This window comes from Schistocerca piceifrons, chromosome 10, assembly GCF_021461385.2.
Source record: "Schistocerca piceifrons isolate TAMUIC-IGC-003096 chromosome 10, iqSchPice1.1, whole genome shotgun sequence".
NCBI classification, from domain to species: Eukaryota; Metazoa; Arthropoda; class Insecta; order Orthoptera; family Acrididae; genus Schistocerca; species Schistocerca piceifrons.
Window position 1 is genome coordinate 2,597,714 of NC_060147.1, and position 25,872 is coordinate 2,623,585.

General features: G+C 39.3%; 1 protein-coding gene across 1 annotated transcript in view; it reads right to left on the reverse strand.

Annotated features, from left to right (window-relative positions):
• Positions 1–23,783, reverse strand: part of LOC124719007 — a 138,966-nt gene extending 115,183 nt beyond the window's left edge. Inside the window, exon 1 of the mRNA XM_047244676.1 lies at positions 23,713–23,783. The gene's annotated coding sequence lies outside the window, so the exon portion shown is untranslated. The remainder of the gene's footprint in view (positions 1–23,712) is intronic.
• Positions 23,784–25,872: the final 2,089 nt, after the last annotated feature.

A 25,872-nucleotide genomic window follows, 5' to 3' on the forward strand; every position in this document is an offset into this window, starting at 1 on the left:
CATTTTAAGCAGTACCAGTATGTATGACCCGAAAACTGGTATACTCTTGACAGCACCGTTGGATCGTCGACGCTTGAGAAAAGGTGAGTTACGAAACACGCTCTTAGTAAAGTACAGTGGCATAAGAACTATCTTTATTTCACTTATATGCTGTGAGATCGGTTTCATACTTCGTTATTAATTTTTTCAGATGCTATCCCATCGAAGTTGCCTGGATGCCCATCTTACTTGTCGAGTCATCAAACTGCAGTACGAGAGGACCCAGAAATTCCTAGGGGGCGTTTAGAAAATCGTGCTCTTCAAATTGCTATCCAAGAAAGTGTGGACACACATGCGAAAATGATTGATGCGATATCGTTCGATAGTTTAGAACAAATGAAAACAAAGTTGAGTGAATGTGAAAAGCACAGTGACTGGGTAGTGATAAACAAATCTGACAGTGCGAGACTAGTGTTACTAAAGCATAATCCTTACCCAAGAATTTTTTGCCACGTAGTTATAAGCAGTGGTTTATTACTCAGTGTCTTCAATAATGATATTGAAGTGAAATGTATTGGAAACATGAAATTTCCCATGAAAGTAAACAACATACAGGTGGTAAGTGATGTTCTTAAGAACATTTATCTTCTGTATAATAGTTCTGAGGCTCCTGTAGATAACATTTTGTCTTTAATTGACCAGTTATTGCAAAATTTATTAGAAAAGTTGCCAGGAAACGAAACTAAAATTACATTTTTGAAGGAACAGATTTCATTTTTGAAGTGCAGAAGTTCAACTCAATTTAGGTATGATACTAACTCTATGATAATGTGGTCATTAGTACATTCTATAAGCCCACATGCTTACAAATTTTTGAGGAACACTGACAGTTTTTCTATGCCTGACTAACACCCTTTCAAGGCTTTGTAGTAAACTCTCAACAAATCCTGTCATTGAGCAACAGGGTCATCAGTTTATGAGCTACATCACAAATAAAGTAGGTACTTTATCCTCAGATGATAAAACTGTGCTCCTGTTGATGGATGAAATTCATCTGAAGTCTCAGCTTGATTACAAAGCTGGAAATGTTGTAGGATGTGCCTTTAACACTGAAAAATTTTTGTGTGCAACCAGCGCCTATGTTTTTATGGTTCAGAGCATGGAATCACCTTACAAGGATGTGGTATCTATTCTGCCAGTTCATACTATTCAGGGTGATGTTCTGTTCTCTTACATTAAAGCAGTCATTGTTAAATTAGAAGCAGTTGGATTTGAGGTGGTTGGTATAGTAGCAGACAATAATGCAATTAATAAGAAAGCAATGTCTAAGTTTTCTACTCCTCCAGATGTGAAAATAAAGTATGATCACCCTGTACAGTCTTCTCCAAATCGCCCATTGTATTATTTTGTGGACACTGTCCATATTTTGAAGTGTATCCGCAATAACTGGTTTAACCAAAAGGAGCAGATCTTGTGTTTTCCGACTTCAGTGACAGTTTGAAGGGAGGTTTGTCTTCTGTTGGAGCACTGAAAGAATTGCACTTGATAGAAAAAGATGAACTATTGCAATATGGCAGTTTCTTAACTTTGAAGTCTCTATTTCCTAACTCAATTGAGCGCCAAAATGTCAAGTTAGTGTTGCGTGTTTTCAGTGATACGACAGTTGTTGCTTTGGACACATTTGGTTCAAAGAAAGCAATTAGCAACTGGGAAAGTACTGCAACATTCATAAAAATAATAAATCGTTGGTGGGATATTGTAAATGTAAAAACATTACTCAAGGGACAGAGGTTAAGAAATATTTTCCAAGAACCTGTGACTAGTAAATCCCATCACATACAATAATTCTTACAGTGCTTCATCTCAAGGTTATGTTCTTGGGAAGAGTGTAGTGATGAAAGAAAACTTACTCGAGAGACACATAGCGCTTTGAAACACACAACTGCTGCTTTGATAGACTTCAGTGACTACTGGCTTTCTGAGAAAAACAGATCATATTTGCTGTTAGGAAAAGTACAGACAGACAGTTTAGAAGACAGGTTCGGCAAATACCGCCAGCTATGTGGGGGAAATTATCATGTTTCTCTGAGACAAGTTTTTGAAACTGAACAAAAACTAAGGGCATAGTCTATGTTTTCCCTTGTGCTTCGGTCGAAAGTAGTTGGGGATGTTGTTATTAAGACCACTGATATTTTTTCTACTCATACTCAAATTCAGGGATTAAAAGAAACATCAATACCAGAATTTTTAAATGTAGCAGTAGATGAAAATGATGTTGATGGAATAGATGAGAATACTTGGCCACTGTTGCATTACATAGGTTACTGCTCACACCAAGCTATTAAAAAAACCATTGTGAATATTGTAAGGTATTCCTTACTACAGATGAAATGAAGCAGGGTGGTGATGATTTGATTATGGTAAAAGACAGAGGAGGGTTGACATATCCTGCAGATGATGTAGTAGTGTGTGTGACATATGTCTATTTAACTCTACAGAAAATTCTGAAAGACCAGGAAATTTTATTTTTAGAACAGGCAAATCAGAGAAATGTACTTGTGAAGGTAGCATCCCACAACATTCCCAGCAATCTTTTTTATGGGTTTCACTGTAAAAATAAACACTCAATTGATTCAGTCATGAATTGCATACTGTTTTGCTGTGCAAATATTTTGCTAAACAATTACACCAAGAGGAGAAATGATGTAACTACTGTTAAAAATGTAACTGTGTACAAAAGATTGAAAAAATGTTAAATTATACTGTTTGGGGCTTGGGAAGATGATGTGAAATAAATGTTTATTTCTATTTTCTGTTTTTATTTCATGCACAGTATCCCATACATCTTGTTGGTAAATGTTATGTATTGGACCCCTTCTGCTCTCTTCGAAATGGTGCAGCCGTAAACATGAGGCTTTGCTACAGATTAATTTGTTACCACAAATTCTCTGTGAAACCCCAATCTCATAGAATTAGGGGAATAGTCTTTTCTGTTCATAAGTAAATATATAATTAATGCTGCTCCTGCTCTGTGGTTGACAAGTTTTTGTATATATTTTTGTCCAATCAGTAAATTAATTATTCTCACAAGGAGAACAATTCATTGCTAGTATTAGCATGCTAGTCTGCCATCATAAGTAAATATTAATCTGCAGAACAGGTCCAGTCTGTCAATACAACCAATATTTCGGGGAGGGGGGAGGACAATACATAACTTAAGCCATTCTTCATTTGAGAGAAATTGATAATGTTTTTGGAGTTTGGAATAGCAGTGCTTTTTTTCCTCTGGGACAACATTAAATAGTGAATAGTAAAAGAATTTAATTGTCATTTAGCTATTGCAGCAATAGACAGTCAAATTACAAATGTTTAAAAAGTATACAGCATGTATACAAAAATTACTTTACACAAATTAAAAAACAATGTTACAACAGATTTTCCATAAAGTAAAATATTCAAGCTAAAACAATTTGTGTAGTACATCTTAAATTGAAATCATTAAGGAAATTATGGTACACTCACCGAGCAGTTATCACTGTGATATTTACACTCATACATTCAAGTGAGTAGGGAGGATTTACTGATAACCAACTGTACTACTTGTGCTTGAATAAATCAAATAAAGCTTCTACCCATTCTAGAGGCAGTTTGTTGAACAGCTTCATACTCACTACATTGCTGTTCTATGATTTAGATAATCTGCAGTAAGGTATGTGAAGATGCACACTATTTCTAGTTCTGGCATTACTGAAGATTGGGATACCACTCATCTGCTTTCACAAATGGCACTATAGATGACATTTTAAATTTTTACAATGCTGTAATACCCATTGCCAATGATCAGTGTATCAAATGACAAGTATTTTAATTAAAAGATGGGGATCAATATGTGGATGGGTGAATATAAATGGATCAGTTTGTACAGTAAAAAGTAATAATAGGTTCTTAAGATATGTCGTTACATGAAGCCGATGGGTGGTGTCCCATTCTTCAGATAAACCTCAGTTCCATGAGAGTGTAAATCCTGCCTAAGCTGTATTCTGTTAAGTTAGTCTTTGTATACAGTAGAACAGTGAAAATGTGCAAATTTATAACAATTAATATTTTCAAGCTGATAAACAATGGCTTACAGTGGGCAAGTTTGTCAGAGTTTGTAATGATTCTAATGTGTGATTCCCATGTCAATTTATAATACCTAATAACTTAACACTACCTAGTCTTCTACTGGCAAATCTCTTAAACTAAGTAGTATGTAGAAGGTTCAGTGAAGTTTACACAAATTTCTGTACGCTAATGTTTTCTTAAGTATAAAACTGTAGATGACTGCCAAATGAGGTATCTGTCATACGAAACTAGAATTTGACATAGATACAAGTCCCAGAGTACCTGCTTTGATAGATTGTCAGTCTTTCCAATTGCGGTACCTCATTTTAAATTAAATTATGCAAGGTGACATACACGGTGAAAATAGTGCTGTCAGAGTTATGGAATTAGAAATTCGCATTTTCAAAACGCGAGTGACGGAAATTAAAAAGTATTTTCACCTTTGGAGCTATAGTTTACGAAATTTGAACAATGTAATTCTCCTGTGAGAATGATTAGCGTTTGTTTACAGATTTGTGTATAAAGCAGTGAGTAGTCTACCAGGAAACTGTTTAATGTTTTCATATACGTGGCGTAGAGCCTAACAAGCCGCTCGGTATTTCGGACCCCTAGTCGTGACGTCACGAGTCGCGCTGTGAGGCCGAGGCCTTGTTCCTAGGTGGCGTTGGCGCTAGGGATACGCGAGAAGCTATGTACTAGAAACTACGACAATCAAATGATCTGCTTAAAACCTGACAATTCTGTGAAACGCCCGAGGAAATAACATTCAATTATATCAACTTAAAAACTTCTATTGTATTTGAACAGGTTCGTAATAAAAGTTCTCATGCATATGGATACTGTATACACTCATCTATGTTGCTTTTAAAGTAAAGGTAACATTCAAACGGGAAGATGTTCTCCTTCGAAAACCATTACTTGATTCTGAACCCAAGTCAATATTTTGTTTATGAGAAACTATAACGATTTGCCGCTTGGGTTGCAAATGAGAAATTCGCTCGATGTTCACGATGTGGCGACGTCATTTATCCACTGCGCCAAAAACAGCGGGTGAAAGCTGCAGCTGATAGATATTTATCTTTGCCGTAGTCGGCTTGGTTACGAGTTGTTAGTTTTTGATCTGGGCTTGGAAAATAAAATGTTTTCTCATCTCACGAAAAAGCTGTTACTTCATAAAATATAAAGGCTCCCATAACGTATTAGAAAACCGCGGAAAAACGTTACCAGCATTTAATCAGTTTTGGAGCAAGCTGACGAAATTCAGACGAAACGAGAAAGAAAATTAATCCGGAATTAAAAGTCTAAAGAACGAAATAAATCACATTAGACTGATTGCAGTTGTTATCGCAAGAATAAATTACAGAGGAAAGACGCGTTTTGGAGATAGTATCGAGAGAAATAAATACGTCGCGGGTTCGAGAATTGGATTGAATCGCGATTGTGATCTTTTATTATGTACTGGTTGTTGTTGTTGCACATGACCTGCACCGTGGAAGATTTTATCGTCCACGTTGCTCAAGAACTGCACTACGGAACGTTGGATGCGGCACAGTCAAACAAGTTTGGCTGTGAGCGAGCAGAAATTACGTCGTGTTGCCAACCATGGTAATGTATACTGCATAGTTTGGTTTTTTATGAACATCTACCACATTTAAACTGCAGTTTGCCTAAATTCATTTGCATTCGAAATCGAATTGACTTTAAAATTGGACAAATCCTCAACAATAGCGTGTATTTCTGCAGGATATGCTAACAACCTAGATTGGGGACCAGTGGTGTACTTACGTGTTTCGTGCGACGATGTTGTCGACGCTCACAGTGAGATATGACGGGAATAATTGGGAGTGTATCAGCTGCTGGTTCTACACAACCAGCGAGAGAGCGGCGGGCACACGATATGTTTGGAAGCAAGAGTCATTGCAACATTCACACATCAGTATCATTTACGAAACATTGATGTTTATCATTTTTTTTTTTAAATTACATTCTTTAGATGGCGTCCTCCTGTACGAATACATTAGTGAAATCTGCTGTTGAGATTCCTCATTGACCACTGCCACATCTCAGCTGGGATACTGTGAATTGCATCCAGATTTCTCTGTTTTAACTTGAAAAAGTCACAAACGGATAAATCTGGCGATCTAGGGGGCCAGGGAATGTTACGGAATCGTGAGGTCACACGGCTGCCAAACAATTCCCACACACATATGCCATCGATTGCCGTGCAGTGTGTGATGTCGCTCCGTCCTGTTGAAACCAGGCCTCTTGAACGTTCGGAAAGTTGTTCAATGCAGGTGTAACGAAAGTTCGTAACATCTCCACGTAACGATCTGCATTGACACCAATTGTGTTTCCCTGATCATTTTCGAAAAAATACGGTCCGATAATCCCGTGTGATAAAACACACCACACTGTCACTTTACTAGCGTGTGAAGGGCGCACGTGAACGTCATTAGAATTTGTGTTTTTTTGACCAGCAACGGTAGTTCTGTTTATTCACATAACCTGGGACATCAAAATGTGCCCCATCTGATATCCACAACTTGTTTAGAAACTGTAATGCCCCTACGTAATACAATGTTATTGTAATATTCCCGCTGCGAGTACCAGCGATGATGCGCTGCCGTAATTGAGACGACAACGCTCTTTGCTGTGGCGACAACGCTCTTTTCTGTGAAAAAGCATTATGTTTTTTTTGTAATTGTTGGAGGTAAGGAATGCGGATTGGACGTTGTGATTTTTTGAGGTCAGGTAAGTATGCATATACAAGTAAATTTGAAGTGCAAGGGAGATACAACTTGTAATCGCAATTATAAAGAATAAAAAAATGTGAAAAAGAAGGTAAATATCGTCTACGAACTTTTATTCGGTGTTGGATCCCTGGGCCTTCATACAACTATTAGTGTGTTAAGTAATACAGTGCATAGTGATTTCTTCGCGAATTAATAATACTGGGCGAATCTGCTACTATCACGGTCCGAACGACGCGCAATATTTCGCCGTCTGCCTGTGTGTTCGAGACGCTCCCTAAGCGTCAGTTTGTTAGTCAGAAGATATCATCATACTACCACTGTTGTTATACCTTCCCATTCTGCAAGTGTTTCCAGAAAATCTTACGGCAACTGTGAGTATTGTAGCTGCCACGAGAGACGGAGTCTTCATCGCGAGTTGTAGCAGTTTTCTCCGACTTTCCCTGGTGTTCTCTGACAAGGGAACCTCCCCATCGCACCCCCCTCAGATTTAGTTATAAGCTGGCACAGTGTATAGGCCTTGAAAAACTGAACACAGATCAATCGAGAAAACAGGAAGAAGTTGTGTGGAACTATGAAAAAAATAAGCAAAATATACAAACTGAGTAGTCCATGGGAAGACAGGCAACATCAACGGACCCAAGGAGCGCCGTGGTCCTGTGGTTAGCGTGAGCAGCTGTGGAATGACAGGTCCTTGGTTCAAGTCTTCCCTCGAGTGAAAAGTTTAATTTTTTTATTTTCAGACAATTATTATCTGTCCGTCCGTCCGTCCGATGCGAAGTAACTGCGCCGTAGTATGGGGACGCTACACCTAAACGAACAGTGCACGAAAGAGAGAGTATTTCTGCTAACGAGGCTCCTGGCTGGCAGTTGACTGTTCGCTACTTTCTTGGGAGTTATTATCACATCCACAAGAAAACTTAAATCGGGCAAGGTAGAAGAATCTTTTTACCCATTCGCCAAGCGTACAAGTTGGGTGGATCGGCAACATATTCCTGTCATGTGACGCACATGCCGTCACCAGTGTCGTATAGAACATAACAGACGTGTTTTCCTGTGGAGGAATCGGTTGACCTATGACCTTGCGATCAAATGTTTTCGATTCCCATGGGAGAGGCACGTCCTTTCGTCTACTAATCGCACGATTTTGCGGTGCGGTCGCAAAACACAGACACTAAACTTACTACAGTGAACAGAGACGTCTATGAACGAAAGGACAGATCTTAACTTTGCGAAAATAAATAAAGTAACCTTTTCACTCGAGCGAAGGCTTGAACCAAGGACCTCTCATTCCGCAGCTGCTCACGCTAACCACGGGACCACACCGCTCCTGAGCTCTTGCTATCCTTGATGTTGCCTATCTTGCGTATGGACAACTCAGTTTGTATATTTTGCTTATTTTTTTCATAGTTCCACACAACTTGCTGTTTTCTCGATTGAGCTGAGTTCAGTTTTTCAAGGCCTATCCACTGTGCCAACTTATAACTAAATAAGTGGGGGGGGGGGGGGGGGGGGGTTCGATGGGGAGGTTCCCTTGTGAGAAACGGAAACCTCCGACCGCCAACTCATCCTGTACCTAACCTCTCTCTCCTTACAGCAGCCACGAAGAAAACATATTCATCTATAGTCAAATGTTTTTACAGACTATTTGTATTAGACTGGTAAAAAATTTTAATATGTACGCATCTAGGCAAAAAAATCAAAAGAGAGTTTTAAATGCAGTACCTGTCTTATCTGTGTCAAAGTCAAAGGTCAAGTTAGGTATTTATTTTCTCTTTACGACGTAGCAGCTCATTTTAAAATTTATCGTCGTTGTTTATTTTTGTTATTTGTTGACAGAATCCTAATCGTTGTCCTTCAGTTGTAGTTTGTGCGGATGAAGTTTTAAATCAAGATGAATAATTCTGCGAAACACTCTGTCGGGACATTCAAACCACTGCTGCTCGCTTACGAATTGAAACCCGTGGGCTGCGTAAGACACACCTGCGTAGAACATCAGCGTTCGCTGGAGAAAGCACACTTCTCGGTCGTCCTGTTGGTTTCTTCTTTAGGGCAGATCCAGTCTCTTCAAAGTTATTTATTATATCGCGCGTTTTGACGGAACGGCATCATGACTGCCTAAATTATAAAAACGTCCAAATTCCCTCTGCGCCGCTACCAAACCATCATTATTTTCATAAAACATTTTTATGGCTAACGCACGCTGCTGTCATTTACACTGATCCACGATTACTGAAATGGCGGACTGTTTACTAGCTGTCACGCACACGCAGTGCTGCCACCTGCCCATGGCTGCCACTACTCATTTCAAACATACCCATTATTGTGTCACCCTGTATTTGTGACAATGAAGATATACAGGGTGACAATTATTGAACTATATGAAAAAAATGTAAATTAGGTACAAACTACGGCGTTCACATACTTTATTCAACATCTCTACAGATATTCGGATTTAGATTATGACATGTTCGATATGCCTGCCATCGTTGGCGGTGATATGGCTGGAGCAGACAAACTGCGAAATTCTGCATGACCAACTGAAGCGTCGGAACATAAATGCTGTCGATGATCCGAATGGCTGTTTTCGGCTGAGCAATCGTTTTAGGGCTATTTCTGTACTCCTTGTCTTTAATATATCCCCACAAAAACGAGTCGCATGTGTTCAGATCCGGAGAATATGCCGGCCATTGAGACAGGAATTCGGTCTCCAAAGTGCGCCTCCAGAACATTAAACACTCTCCTGCTTCGATGGGGTCGAGATCCGTCTTGCATGAACCAGATCTTGTCGAAATCAGGGTCACTTTGGATAATGGGGATGAAATCGTCTTCCAAAACCATGTTCCATTCAATAATCTCTGTGCAATCAAGGAATATCTCACGGATTATTCCGTGACTGGACATTGCACAGAACACAGCCATCCGTTGAGGGTGGAGGACTTCTCGATTGCGAAATGCGGATTCTCAGTCCCACAAACGCACCAATTTTGCTTCTTGACGAACCCTTCTAAATGAAAGTCAACTCTGTCGATAAACCAAACCACTAATTCCCATCATGCCCCACTGCCAACAGTGCAGCTTGAACGTCCTAACGCAAACCGTTCAGAAGTTTTGATGTTTTTATTTCGTGTAGTTCAATAATCATCACCCTGTAGGATCATGACGGCATGATGATGAAAAATATTGATACAACAGAAGAGCAGTCTAAGTAAACAAAAAAGGTAGTGAAGTAAAACTTAATGTAAACAGTTTCTTTTTTTATTTCTCCTTATAAAACAATAAATGGCACGAGTGTAGCTTAGGTGTATGTTAGCTGTTTAGGCAGAAAAAGTTTGAAATTTTGATTAGTGAGAATATTTAAAAAAATAATTTTTCCTCAAGAAACTTCTCAAGAAAAAGGGGTGTCTTTTTAAGTTCAAGGTCATTGTATAATCGGGTACATACAATATAAACGAAAACATCCAAGTCACCATTTACGTAACAGATTTATAAGACATCATACTTTAAAGCATATAAGAAATACTAGGACTCTTCACAAGACCCAACATTTACTAATTAGGGCCAAGTCTCCAGTTCTGGCCACTACACCACTTATGGCCAATTTGATGTGATTACTGAACTGTAAAGCTTCTTTTGAACACCAACAGGTATGATCAATATGAACTGTTCGATTCCATTAGATATTGAAACATTTCTTTGTTCAAATGGTTCAAATGGCTCTGAGCACTATGAGACTCAACTGCTGAGGTCATTAGTCCCCTAGAACTTAGGTTAGTTATGTTTAACTAGTTCTAAGGACATCACAAACATCCATGCCCGAGGCAGGATTCGAACCTGCGACCGTAGCAGTCTTGCGGTTCCAGACTGCAGTGCCTTTAACCGCACGGCCACTTCGGCCGGCGCATTTCTTTGTCTGTTCATGTTTGGAGTCATAATTTTTTGAAAAAGATGAGTTTTGTAGCGTTTCCTTTACGGAAAGCATAATCTGATTTTAGTTTCCTACACATTTAAATAAAACTGTGTCTTTTGGGAGGTAGGGCTAAGAATTATAGTTTCATTTCTTACACGTTAAATATGATGCAACTCAAAAACCGTTTTCCATGTTTCTTTATTATTGACCTTGGGGCTTTTCTTCCCCCGGAGTTTTGCTTTTAGTGGTTAGAATGACTAATGTATGGTTTCACTGTGCTCTGTGTGTTTCTGAAACAAGGGACCGATGGCCATTGCAGTTTGGTCCCTTTAATCTTTAAACCAACCAACCAACCAAACCACTGAATTTCTATGGCCATTACAAGATCTTGGTTCACTGTTACGGCACAAGTAGAGACATGTAACCTATTTTGGCCACTTCTAAAAATACGTACAATGCATCTATAATACAGTTTTGGTCTGCATTCTACGTAGACAAATTTTATTTAATTAGGCATATTTGAAATATTTCTGCTGTTTTTTATATCAAGATATACCTAATTAATTGTCTTGCCTGAACATCTCATATTAATTTATCTAACCTCATAATAGTGAAATATGCTACCCATATTATGAAAATATAATGTTTTTTAGCTCAAAGTTTTGAAGTCAACGAATGAATAAGCAAAGTTAAAACGCACAAGAGACTATTGTTGATGGTAATATGGCTACTACTGCAAACAAGTTGTACAATGCTCCAAGAATATTAGTAAATAAAATTTCTGGTCGATCTCCACAAGAATGTACATTGCACTGTGGCCTACATTCTGTTGAAAGATGGAAAATACGAAAATAAAATTAATTATATTGGTGGGTTTGGTTCTGGACTGTTTCAACATGCGATTTCCAGGTAAATCTCCACATATCTGCCTTTTCAATAGTTTTTGAGCAGATACATGAAGTTTGTAGGCTGCATTAGAAACAATCAACCTTGAGAAAAGTGATACCGTGGCTTTCATAAGAGAGGTAAATTTTTGTCACAGAAACATGGTAAAGGTTAATGGAACTCGAGATTCTTCTACAGAGGACAGAAATAAGAAATTGATCCCAGAAAGCATCTGAAACGCTGAAACATAAGGATATGTTAAATGACCCTAACAGAGTTGTTTATGTGGATAAAACCTTTTTTCTGGCTCCTAAAAGGGAATTAAACATAGATTGTTTCTAGGCCCATCATTACAGTACTTTTTGTTTAATTGTTTTTCTATTTCACTCAATTGCTGTAACTTTTATCTCCTATTTTTCAAGTAATTTTAAACTTTTTGCTATAGTTAACATATAGCCTATATCGATTTGTTCTTCAGATGATCATAAGTGGATTCCCAGCACTACTCTATATGGAACAGATAATTTATCAACCCACAGCCCATCTTGTATTCATATGCCAGTTTACAGAACATCATTTAACTATTTATTATTGATGAGCATCCTCCTTCCTGTAAGTAATTTTCCACGAGTAACCCACTACTGTAACTCTTGTACTCTGTTTGCTTAATGTTCCTTGAGACACATAGGAGAGTTGAGCATTTTTAATCTTCACTTTATCTTAGTCTTAGCACAAGCTCAACTGACAAAAATGTGCAATACTTCTTCAAGTTATCTCCCCTTTTCCCTGTAATCATAGATACCCCCGCGATCATTTTTGAATCACATTAATTTAGATATATCATTTAAAGCATGAGTTCTAAAGGATGGGACCTTGTGTTATGTACTTCCAAGTGTGGGAATATGTCTTTTTTTGTAACTGTGTACTCACACTATTTATTCAAATATTGTGCCACTTCAGTGTTACCTTGCATCACAGGCTTTCAATACTAATACCAATTTAGTAAAACAAGGCACCATGGCTGTTGAAAGATTTGCATACACGAAGTGAAAACACACACATGTAAACAAAAAAAGACATGTTTTGCAGAAGGAGTTTTTCTGTAGAAACTCCATACTTCACTCATAAACATGTAAAAATGTGTACAATATTATGTAATTTGTACAATGTTATGAAAAGTATGGACTGCTACCCACCATATAGCGGAGATGTTGTGTTACAGACAGGCACAACAAGAAGACTGCTTCGTTTTGTTGTGCCTGTCTGGGACTCAGCATCTTCACTATGTCCTTTTCATAATGTTATGAATATTCTGTCCTGGATTTCCCACTGTTTAAAAATTTCTACAGTAGTTTCCAACTGAAGTCTCTACAGCTGGATTCTCTTTGATGGACCACTCATCAGCAATACATTCCGATTCCGCCCATCTACTTTGATCTGTGTTGGTGTCAAGATGGAGGACACCCCTATTTCTAGTACATACAATATGTCGTCCATAACGTCACTAAAATAAATTTCGTTGTAAAATCCATACCAACTAACATACTGTAAAATCCATACCAACTAACATACTACCAAATAGCATCGAACTATTAACCATATGACGAACTAACAATTTCAAAACGGAAAAGAAATCAGTTGCCAATAACTAGCAACAACAACAAAAAAATAACTCACTGTCAAGTTAACACAAACTCCCAAAAGATCGAGTGACACACAGATTTAAGTCAATGCTGCACTAACAACATTCACAAACAATTCAGAAACACTAGAGTACAGATTAAGTACCATCACTTGTATAATTCCTGTAGATCATCCATTTTCCTGATTCTTAATTCTGGGACCAGTTCACCAATAACGATGTTAATAAAATTGAGATCAAAGATAAGTGTCTGAAATAGTAGTATGCACACAGACAACAGAGGGGCACCAGGTGTTAATGCAGATTTTCCAGTTTTTTTTTTCGCCAGAGCAAGTGAAAATGTTTCTCCACTAAACTTCTGACAACAATAACACAGCAGCGTATCCAGTATGTATAAAATTCTATTGGCTACCTTGGATACTCGCAAGAAGCAACAATTTGCATTAGACCTAGAACTAAGTTTGTTTTTTGAACAAATTTGTTTCTCTTAAGATTACAGAAAGAGGGAGAAGAAAACTTACTGCGGACCCACTGCTAGACATACACAACACACTTCATAGTTCCGCAATTTTTGCCTTGATCACAAGATTTATATGAGATGTCAAATGTTAAACTGAAATGTTCATCGAGGAACAGTACCATTGCACCCAAAACTGTGCACCACGGGGCAGAAACTAAAATTATTTTCCTTCTTAATTTAAGTTCTTCCTTAGCTAAACTTCTTGCCTGCAGCATTCCTTCAACAGATGAACAAGATGTAAATTAGGGTGACTAGGAGCTTAACAACAAAAATGGCAGCAGGGGAAGATGAAATACCAGTGGCAAGGATAGTGAAGACTGCAGTGCAGACTACAAAACCTTCAGCACTCATTGAAAATTTATCCTTTAGTGTTTCCTTTGCAGTTAAGGTACCAAAAGTGAGGCAGACGTAAAATATAAAACTGCCATCCCATATCACTTTTTTCTGCTTTCTCAAAAATATCACAGGAGCTGAAGAAATTGAAAGTCACTATTTACCCAGCCAACAATGAACTTCAGAATTGCAGCCATCACGGTCTCTGTCCAAGACGCAGTACGGAAATTGCGCTCATAGACTACACGCAAGACACAATTAAATGTTCGGCGAAAAATAAAAAGTTTCGTAGGAATCAATTTAAATCGGTTGAAGTCATGATCCGGGTCAGCGGTAGTCACGGCGATGCTTGATCTAGTGCTCATAGGTTGCCAATATGTCAGTTTCGCGTAGCCAATAGCACGATTCTCTAACATAACCAATCAGACGCAAGAGGAGTGTCAATGTGTTTCTAGCGCCAAAACTGAAACCAGTGTCTCGTTTGTTGCTTTTCGGTGTATTAGCGAGTTCCGAGAGGAATATTATGCGATTATGGCAGCGAGTGCTATGAAGGGAACTGATTTAAATAATTTAGTTGTGCACGGCGACATCGTCCGTGGGTGCATGACGCTTGGATTAATTGCAGAGGCACGAAAATGCATCAAATGCGGTGGTGAAATGACTTTTAAAGAGTCACAAACTTGTGTGGATGGAATCATCCGAAAGTGCAGCAAAAGTTGCTACTCCGAGTAAATGGAGCGGATCGATGTTTTTTAGTTCAATCACGGGAGAAGGTAGAGGATCAATGTTTATTAATAATAGAATCGCATGTTCGATGTATTAATAAAGATTGATCCACCTACCTTCTCCCGTTATTTAATTAAAAAACATTGGTCCACTTACAAGCAGAGGTCCATCAACTTTTTGAACGGTGACGCAGGTACCACACTGCAGCCATTCACTCTCGTGGGCCCTCGTTTGCGAGTAACTGACGGATAAAACATTCCGAAATTAGTATGATAACAGTGCTAAAAAAAGCTTGCATTACATCTTCCCTTTGTGTGGTATAATGGATAGGATAACAACTTCTCATCCGGTAGACTATTGATTTGAACCTTATCCCAAGCAAAAAATTTGTTTATTTTTAGATCTTTATCGAAATTGCTTCGACCATTATTTTTATTCCATTAACTGGTTTAAATGCAATTTATTTCTATTCCTTTGTTAAAATTATTTTAATCACAGTATGAGAGTTTTTATTTATTTCAGCCGGCCGGAGTGGCCGTGCGGTTCTAGGCGCTACAGTCTGGAACCGCGCGAGCGCTACGGTCGCAGGTTCGAATCCTACCTCGGGCATGGGTGTGGGTGATGTCCTTAGGTTAGTTAGGTTTAATTAGTTCTAAGTTCGAGTGGACTGATAACCTAAGAAGTTAAGTCCCATAGTGCTTAGAGCCATTTGAACCATTTATTTCATTTTTTCTTTATATCATAGTGCTTAGAGCCATTTGAACCATTTATTTCATTTTTTCTTTATATCATTCTTTTTCCAATTGAAATTTTTATACATATGAATTTAATTATATTTACCTACCATAATATGCAATTATTTGACAATTTCGATCAGCTAAAAAAAGATGGAATAATCTATTTATGCTTGTGTAGTAGTGTGAAAAATGTATTTTTGTTACCAGATGAGCAACTTTTTTGCACAATAATAGCCATACATTACCATGTAGATACTTCAAAAAGTCGATCAAACCTCTCCTTGTTAGCGTGCTCACGCAGGTCGATTGGGGACTACCGAAGAACGGGATACAACCCGTCGGCTTTGGCCAATGACGTCATAATTTGCCAGAGATCATCTGTTACACAGATTTAACAGCTGAGAGGAGTGTTCATAAACGCAGGAAAAAAACGGATAGCAGCCAGTAATATTTCGACCATAATGTTAAGGGAATCGCTTGTTTGAGTCCTAATACTTCTGTAAAAAATAAAGGAAAGAAAAGGGATAGAAGTAGCTGTAGCATAGAATACTTCACCTGACATATTTATGAACTGTATCTCGAACTGCAGTCAAGCTGTGTAGGTTAACTGCAGTACGGGACACAAATGTAATGTACGTGGATTTCTTCGGTTTAGTTTGTATTAGTATCCTATTTTCAGCTGAACTGCATAAGTCAACTGAAATACGGGATACAAATTTTACAGGCGTTGTTTCTTTCGCCTTCGCTATCACTAATAGTCTGTTCTTACGTAGTTAATATTAATAGCGAAGGCAGAAAATACAAATAGGATACTACTGCTAACGAAAACGAGGAAATCGACGTACGTTACATTGGCAACCTGTACTTCACTTCAACTACGCAAAGGCGGAAGAGGACGACACACGGGAAACAAATTTTACGTGTGTCGGTCTTTTCGCCTTTAGTAGTGCAGATTTTCTGGCTGACCAATAACCTTCTGTACTATTGGTTCAAGCCCCAGTCGATGTAGATCTCAATTCAATATTATGATTGACAACAAGATGCTGAAAACCCCTGTATGTAGAAAAACCATCAGAAATGACAACGGAATCCTCTGCAACATCATCTTCAATTAATTTCACCAAAACTTTCTTCGTCCGATTAGGCCGTGAAATTACAGCCCCCCAAATCCATAATCCTACCGCAGGTTCCCTCCTGTTGTACTTCGTTTATATATTATACAAAACGAGCACCAGTCTACAATGGTATGCTCAGATACACGACATTCACGCACACGCAGCCACACAGGATACCTCAAACACCATCAGTATGTATTTTTTTATATCCTTCAAGGCCAGGTTAGATTGCTGAAACCATGTTCCTCGTCTAATTGAGTGCCATAGCCGATCCTTGCTACACCTCCATACGAGTAAATCGTGAGTACGACGAGCAGACACTCTTATCAGAAGCATATGGTCGCCGCACTCACGATGTCGAACGTAATCGGCAAGAAGACCAGACATTTGCAGAAATCGAATGGTTTCCATCATGTCTACGCCCACAGGCTCCTTTAAATCATCTATATCCATACCTACAAACGAAAATGAAAAACTAAAAATATTTCTAAATTAAAAAACTATTCGTCCAAATTATCTCAAACTTACTAAGAATGAAATTAAGTACCGACTGAATTGGAAAGAACCAATTATTTAAATCGACGCACACGAAAAAAATCTTATGCGAGTCTAGCGCTGTCTTTTAAAGCCACATTCTTTTTTTTCAATGTACAATGATGGCGCTTATCCACAGCAGACAACCTATTTATTATCTATGGCTCGCAAGTAAACAAATAATATCTATGAGTAATCTATGACATCATTGGTCAAAGTCGAAAGGTTGTATCCCGTTCTTCAGTACACATGACCATGTAGATACACTACTGGCCATTAAAATTCCTACACCACGAAGATGACGTGCTAAGGACGCGAAATTTAACCGAAAGGAAGAAGATGCTGTGATATGCGAATGATTAGCTTTTCAGAGCATTCACACAAGGTTGGCGCCGGTGGCGACACCTACAACGTGCTGACATGAGCAAAGTTTCCAGCTGATTTCTCATACAGAAACAGCAGCTGATCGGCGTTGCCTGGTGAAACGTTGTTATGATGCCTCGTGTAAGGAGAAGAAATGCGTACCATCACGTTTCCGACTTTGATAAAGGTCGGATTGTAGCCTGTCGCGATTGCGGTTTATCGTATCGCGACATTGCAGCTCAGGTTGGTCGAGATCCAATGACTGTTAGCAGAATATAAAATCGGTGGATTCAGAAGGGTAATACGGAACGCCGTGCTGGATCCCAACGGCCTCGTATCACTAGCAGTCGAGATGACAGGCCATGGGCGTACCCAGCGAAAGGCAGGGGGGGGGGGGCAGCTGCCCCCCTCCCCTAGAAGATATTCGCAGTTTTTCACTAGTTTACTGTTTTATTTAATAAGAAATGCTGCATGTTTTCTCGGATTGCACAAGTGCATTCTTGTATTTAAAATGTTTATTAAAAGCAGTTTTTCACTGGTTTACTGTTTCATTTAATAAGAAGTACTGTATGTTGTCTCGAGTCCTTGTTTCCTGAGACTAGTATGACCTGCCCCCCCCCCCCCCCTCCCCCCCGCCAGTTCAGATCCTGGGTATGCCCTTGTGAGTGACAGGCATCTTATCCGCATGGCCGTAACGGATCGTGCAGCCACGTCTCCATCCCTTAGTCAACAGATGGAGACGTTTGCATGACAACAACCATCTGCACGAACAGTTCGACGACGTTTGAAGCAGCACGGACTATCAGCTCGGAGACCATGGCTGCGGTTACCCTTGACGGTGCATCACAGACAGGAGCGCCTGCGATGGTGCACTCAACGACGAACCGGGGTGCATGAATGGCAAAACGTCATTTTTTCGGATGAATCCAGGTTCTGTTTACAGCATCATGATGGTCGCATCCGTGTTTGACGACATCACGGTGAACGCACATTGGAAGCGTGTATTCGTCATCGCCATACTGGCGTATCACCCGGCGTGATGGTATGGGGTGCCATTGGTTGCGCGTCTCGGTCACCTCTTGTTCGCACTGACGGCACTTTCAACAGTGGACGTTACATTTCAGATGTGTTACGACCCGTGATTCTACGCTTCATTCGATCCCTGCGAAACCCTACATTTCAGCAGGATAATGCACGACCGCATGTTTCAGGTCCTGTACGGGCCTTTCTAGATACAGAAAATGTTCTACTGCTGCCCTGGCCAGCACATTCTCCAGATCTCTCACAAACTGAAAATGTCTGGTCAATGGTGGCCGAGCAACTGGCTCGTCACAATACGCCAGTCACTACTCTTAATGAACTGTGGTAACTTGTTGAAGGTGCATGGGCAGCTGTACCTGTACACGCCATCCAAGCTCTGTTTGACTCAATGCCCAGGCGTATCGAGACCTTTACTACGACCAGAGGTGGTTGTTCTGGGTACTGATTTCTACTACGGCCAGAGGTGGTTGTTCTGGGTACTGATTTCTCAGGATCTATGCACCCAAATTGCGTGAAAATGTAATCACATTTCAATTCAAGTATAATATATTTGTCCAAAGAATACTTGTTTACACTACTGGCCATTAAAATTGCTACACCAAGAAGAAATGCAGGTGATAGATTCAAAACGTCGATCACACTTCTCCTTGTTAGCGTGCTCACACAAGTCGATTCCGTAGCAACACAGAGCAGAAAAATATTTCACTGCTTTTTTGGATAAATCATGGGTTTCGACGATATCCTTGTTTTGCAGATAGTAGTACAGCTTAAATAGCTGCGACTCAAACGAGGATCAATTAAATTTACAATCCTCGTTTACAGGACTGTTTCACCCTCTCTTCTGAATGTATTACTTCGAGACACGTCGTCCGCTTGCGTAGCACAAACAGCTCCACGCCTTCATTTGTTATCATGCCTCACGGCAGGCGCTGACAACATTCCTTCACGAAAAACGTAAGTACGCCATTGGCCCAATTCTAGACTTTTACCATTTGGATTTGTCTAAACTCTAAAGCCTTCGATACCATCTGCCATGAAATACTCCTTGATAAGCTGGAAGCAACAGGTTTCAGAGGAAGAGCTAAAATGTGGTTTCAGTCATATCTCAAAAACAGATCTCTGATTGTGGTGCTCACCACTGATAATTGGAATAGAAAAACAAGTTTAGTTTCAAAAGCAAAACAAAAGATGTTCCCCGAGGTGTGCCGCAGGGCAGCATCTTAGGGCCACTAGTTCTCATATCCTCTTCAGTCCCCAGGTATCATAAATGATACCTCCAGGTATTATTTTTTTCTGGGACGCAGCTCGCTTGTTCGTGCTTCTGCCAAGCGCCACTAGGTGACAGCACAGATTGGAAAATACTGATTCTGGAACTGCACAGCATGTCTCGGCGAAACAAAGTTAAAGACATAATTTTATCAATTACATGTGCTTTCACGTGCTTTAACAACTTAGGAAACCTCTACAGACAATACTCACTCAATAGTCAACTATAAATTAACGTTTTACATACTATACCCTGGGACTCAATGTCGATTTTGTTCACGTCAGTGGAAGTGAGGTTATATTTGTTTTCCGCTTGATTCTCAGGCTTGACTGATGAAGAGATCACAGAGTTGGTCAACAGAATTGATCCAGATGAGTCTGACGTAGAGTCTGATGATGAAGATGACGCTTTGATACAAAGAAATCAAAGTGACGAAAGTTCATCAGATGAAGAATCTGTACCTCTTGCTAAAATCCGAGAAAGAAGCGAGTTTTGGAGGTATACAGATGTGTAAGGATGATTTTGTTATTAAAGAAATTACGGTCTCTTACCAGATGGTTTACTTAAACAAAAACTAATTTGCCTTTTTTTTTAGTTTTCAGGTGCTTAGCACTTCCAAAAACCTCCGATGCAACATTGCTGCCAGCACATCAGTAGCCACAGATGAACTCAAGAAACCATTTGAATACTTTTGCAAATACTTCCATGGTGCATTTTTTAAGGATATGTCTCAATTCACAAATTATAGGCATGTCAGTAAAACAGGAAAATCACTAAAATGTACTGTAGAAGAAATGGACAAGTTTTGGGGAGTGAGCATTGTTGCAGCATCCAAGAATGTGCTGGGAGAGGAAAAGTAGGTACCCACTAGTTGCAGACAATGTTTCAAGAGACATATTTTACCTACTGAGGAACAATATAAAATTAGTTGACGACAGTGCTGTTAGTAAACAGGAAAACATTACCACTTTTGGAAAATAAAACCAATATTGGAGGCTGTTAGAAAGGGATGTTTAGAAAACCATCAGTCAACGGAAATATCTATCGATGAGCAGATGATTGTTTTATGGACAAGTGAAAATGAAGCAGTATGTAAAGCGAAAACCTAACCCAGAAGGTTTGAAGAATTTTGTCATGGCACACCCTCATGGCATACCCCTGGATTTCTGTATGTATGAAGGAAAAGGGAAAGAAATTCAGTCTGAAAAAGTGCCCCCCCCCCAGGGAAATTAGATGTAGGAGGCAGAGTAGTGGTGAAACTTAGTGATACATTGACAGAGAAGTCATCAATTTATGTTGACAGATATTTTACTTCTGTTCCCCTCCTCGACAAGTTACTAAGAGACAGGAACATTACTGCCACTGGCACAATAATGCTGAGTTGCATCCCCAGACGTATACGGTTTGAGGAAGATACAACAATGAGAAAAACAAGAGGCAGCCATGATCAGGTGGTAAGGAATGACGGGAACCTAGCAATTATCAAATGGTTTGACAACTGAGTGATTTATTTGGCTTCAACAGAACCAGGTGTTGAGCCAACTGAAAAATGCACTTGGTGGTCAAAAAAAGAGAAAAAGTACATTGAAGTTCCTCGCCCATGTGTAGTAAAGGCATACAATACTTACATGGGAGGTGTTGACCAGTTAGATAGGATGGTGGGAAAGTATGGCATGAGAGCCCAGGCCCACAAATGGACCATCAGAGTGATTCATCACTTTATTGATTTTGCAATTGCTGCTGCATGGTTGGAATACAGAGAGACTGCAATGCAGAATGGTATTGCAAAGAAACATACAGTGCCATACTATCAGTTCAAGCTTGATATTGCAGAAAATTTGGTGGATTTTCACCCACGGTCAAGTTTACTGATCGAACCTGTGGAGCAAGAACTAGACTCCGAAGATGAAGGAAAAGACCATGATGTCTCATCCCACTACCACCAATGGAAAAAAGAAAAGCAAGCAAGCTTCATTTGCCTGAAATGATGAATCATGTTCAGAAGAACAGGTCAAAATGCTGGGCAGAAGGCTGTGGAGGTCTTGCTTTTGTGCAATGTGAGCAGTGCAAAATGTTCCCTTGCTTCATTGCTGAGGGGAACTGTTTTAACAAATTCCACAAAAACTAAAATAAATTTAGTGTAAGTGTTGTTAATTTATTGATACTTGTGATAATACCAAAAGAGGGGCAATAATTTGACACATTTTGCTATGGTAATTTCGTTTATATATTTTTAATTGTATCCATAATATGGTTAAAAATTTTGATACCAAATTTCTGTTTTCACCTATCATGGTATCTACAGAAAATATGAACAATGTGTGTAATATTTCTGACTGGAATTTTTTTGGAATAAATCAAAATGAAACTGCATAGTTGTGTGTATAAATGCGCTGCTTGAGTCCCAAGGCATCATGCGTGATACCATCTATAAAAAATTGTGAGTGGTTAAAAACTTTTTTTGAGGTCATTCATAGTTAACTAGCATTAACAGATTGCAGTTAACACACATTTAGCTCACTTGAAATTTTAATATATGCTCGGGACTGAAGAGGATATACGTAAATGACTTACAGCTACAATATGATACAGCCAAAATCGTATTACATGCAATGACGAGGGTTTGAAGTCACTCAATTTTAGACTCATCACATTCCACTACTGATGAAGCAGTAAAAAAGTATTTAGACTCGGTTTCGTGCAAATAAACTTACAATGAATGCAATGCAAATAAATTGCACTCAGGTTGAAGACATTAATCTATTACTGGATGACAGACTAACAGAGAGAGTGCAGTTTGCAGAACTTGTAGGGATTCTTATAGATGAGGCTATAAATTGGAAACATAATGTAAGATTTCTTCTACACAGACTTCACTGATTTCCACTGAGTGTTGTCGCAAGTGTTTCCACTTTAGAAGGCATCAGAATGGCAGACTTGGAATATTTTCATTCCGTTGCCTCATATGGAATAGCATTCTCGGCAAACTCAGAATCTGATTAAAAAGAAATTTTATCTTACAAAAATGAGTTGTTCGAATAATTACCCACAGCCGTACAAACCTATCTACAGGTCTCTTTTCAAGACATTAGAAATACTTACTCTGTCATCACTCTATATATTTAAAAGTGTACTCTTAACCAAAGCAAATCTAAGCACTCTCCACACAAATGCCGACTATAACAACTCTAACATATGGAATAGGAATAATCTACACACCGAACAAATAAAAACATCAGCAACTCAGAATCATATAAGCTCTACAATGCATTAAAGACTTAACGGATGATATAAATTTTAAGTTGGAACTTTGAAAATTTTGTAACCCATAAACGTTGCAACTCAGTATATGAATCCCTCTCATATCAAGGAAATGATTTTATAAACTTATCTCCAATATAATGCAGTTCTCTGGTAAGTCCTGTGAGTAGCTTATATCTTTGTATGTTTCAGTTTATACTATAGTATTTTACTACCTTTATTACTCGTTATTCTATATGTAGTTATTACTGGGAAACAAACTATTATATACCATTCACATGCAAAGAAACTATAAATTTACTGGTAAATGTTGTAAGCAGTTACATTTCGTACATTCCATATTTTTAATTTCTATGTATGGCAAGTCCAATACCGTTTGTACGGTGGCTTTGATGCTAAATAAAGAAATAAAACTCGTCGTCTAGCTGTATATACTGCACGGACACATTGCCGTAGTAAGGTCCGATAGTTCGCGAATTTGAAACAAAAACTAAACAATACGAGGATTGAGTTAAACGTGTAAAGGAAATAAGCACAGAACTTACCGCGCTCCGCTTGCTTACGATGCGCGCAACATGTACACACCTACACACACGGTCTCGCAATCGATACTGTGAGACGCTGTCCCGAATAGCGCCGAAGAGAGCCGAAGGGTAGCGGTCTAGCATCGATCGCGTAGCAGACGGAACGACGTCATCCTGGGTTTCCACGCTACATTCTAGATAATACGAAACTAAAATAGAAAGCACTTGATCACAGTGTTTATGGCTGGCTTTATATTGTTCCAGCCTGCTTTATCACAACTTTATTTTGCCCACTGTCCATTTTCTCACAAACGTGAGTCATTGTTGCAGTGTTTTGACACGACGAAATATCAGCTTCTTCATCCCGATCTTTCAGCAAAGACACCGCTATTTTATGGCTCTCCGCTGGGTCAGCCCTTCCAAACAGAATGCGCTGTACAGCTCTTCTCTTTTTCGTTGTAGATCGATTTTTCTCTTCTGGCATGAAGTGCTTATCATTGTGACTGCGAATTGCAGTTAACGTTGCTTTTGTGGAAACTGTTTTTCGATAACACGTAATACACTAAAGTCTATTCACCGAGAGCTGGGACGAAACATAAACAGTGTCACGTGAGCGACTATGCTCGTTTCCAGAGAAAGCATTCGGTGTTCACGTGATACGTAGGGATGTGGAAAATCCTTGGGGCACGCTTTGCAGCTGGTGGCGTTCGGCTGGCTGGCGAGCTGTCTCAGAGGACCGTGAGAAACCTGGGCAACAATGCGCGAAATAAATTTAACAATAATGTTAAACTGAGTTCATTCTGTCGAAGCAGATAAATTTTCATTCAGATTGCTAACAAAACGCTCCATTCAAACACAATTAATTGCTAATTTTAATAACAATACCAGTACTAATAATGATAAAGACGAAACAAGGTTCACTCTGTCGAACTTGAACTGTTTTCATTGAGGTTTATAACAAACCGCTCGTCTCTCTCCTCTAAAATGCAGTCTAATTTCCACATTTGAGTTTCCATTTTTTCTACGACATGGAGGACGCACTTGTTCCAGTCCTCTGCAGTCACTGTTCCTACCGCTTCTTCTAGCAGTACTTTAACTTTCGGCATTTTGTATGCTTTGTTTTTCGCTGCAACATAGTCTTTGATTCTGGCTCACACTAACTCGATGGCGTTTAATTCACAGTGGTACGGAGGAATTCTGAGAACAGTTTTCCCTGCATTCTTCGCCATTTCATCTATTGCGTATTCGTTGTGCGCTGTTCTGTGATTTTTAACTATATCTAAAAGTTCTTTCTTCAACATACCGTCTTCGAAATCGATGTTTTTAGATTTTAGCCACTTTGATATTTCGTGCTTATTGGAATTCGCATTGGGAACTTTTTCTTTTCTCCGAGAATGGTACAGCGCGTCATCAAGAACAATAACTGCATTTTCCTGAAGCCGATGAAGAACATCTTGGAACCACTTCTCGAAGGTTTCGGCGCACATCTCCTCATCATAATCTCCACTTTTCTTGGATTCGAAAGTCCACAAACATCCTTCAACGAACGCTGCTTTGCAGCCAATGTGTGCGATAATCAGACGTTTCCCTTTCCTGGTGGGCCCTTGCTTCCGGTGGATAATCCGGACAGAAACGCTTGTTTTGAGGAATTTATCATGTCATCTACCCAGACGTAACTTCGGATATGTCTTGCTTTCACCCACGTCTCGTCCAAATAGTACATGGGTCTGCCTTCATCTCTCAACCGTTTAATGGTGCAAGATAACGCCCCCCCCCCCCCCCGCCCCCATAAAATGATGTCATCCCTGTCTATTAGCATGCTATCGCGCCCACGCCGGACATATTTGAAATTCAATTCTCTCAATAACTTATAAAATGTAGTTCTCCGAAAATGGCCCAGATCTGCATCTTCGTTCACGACTGTAAGCACTTTGTCAATTGTTGGCAATTCGTTACGAAAAAAAAAATCCGTGTACTTTCCTTCGTATCGTATTTATATCGAAGTCATCAACACTTTCAGAAAGTTTCTGTCGTAATTTTCCTTTCTTGGGAGACTTCAAAGAGTGTGTGGCCTTGGACGTTCTTCAGTGTATCGTGTGATAAGTGAGTACATCACCTGTAGCTGCAGCTGATTTCGAAACAATGTCACTCATCGACTGCTCTGGATGTAACAGTTCCGTT